The sequence below is a fragment of the Penaeus japonicus genome, unplaced genomic scaffold (assembly GCF_977035675.1).
Source record: "Penaeus japonicus unplaced genomic scaffold, GWHDUDI00000001_assembly GWHDUDI00000041, whole genome shotgun sequence".
NCBI lineage: Eukaryota > Metazoa > Arthropoda > Malacostraca > Decapoda > Penaeidae > Penaeus > Penaeus japonicus.
Genome location: NW_028234443.1, coordinates 27057752 through 27058594, shown reverse-complemented (window position 1 = coordinate 27058594; position 843 = coordinate 27057752).

Below are 843 nucleotides of genomic sequence, written 5' to 3'. Positions count from 1 at the left end.
TTATGAGTATCGTCATTATGAGTATCGTCATTATGAGTATCGTCATTATGAGTATCATCTTTATGATTACCATTATTATAATTATCATCATTATCATTATTATTATCATGAGTATCATTATCATTATTTTTATCATGAATATCATTATCATTATTTTTATCATGAATATCATTATCATTATTAGTATTATCATTATTATCATCATCACTATCAGTATTATCCTCATAATCATCATTATAGGAAATTGCTATTTATCATCATTATGAGTATCGTCATTATGAGTATCGGCATTATGAGTATCATTATTATGAGTATCATCATTATGAGTATCATCATTATGAGTATCATCATTATGATTATCATCATTATGAGTATCGTCATTATGAGTATCATCATTATGAGTATCATCATTATGAGTATCGTCATTATGAGTATCATCATTATGAGTATCGTCATTATGAGTATCATCATTATGAGTATCGTCATTATGAGTATCGTCATTATGAGTATCTTCATTATGATTATCATCATTATGATTACCATTATTATAATTATCATCATTATCATTATTATCTTCATCATTATCATTATTATTATCATGAATATCATTATCATTATTTTTATCATGAATATCATTATCATTATTTTTATCATGAATATCATTATCATTATTTTTATCATGAATATCACTATCATTATTAGTATTATCATTATTATGATCATCACTATCAGTATTATCCTCATAATCATCATTATAGGATATTGCTATTTCTATCGTCTTCATCATCAGAGGTACTGATAGTATTATCATCTTTATTGTCATTGCCCTCAGAATTATTGGCA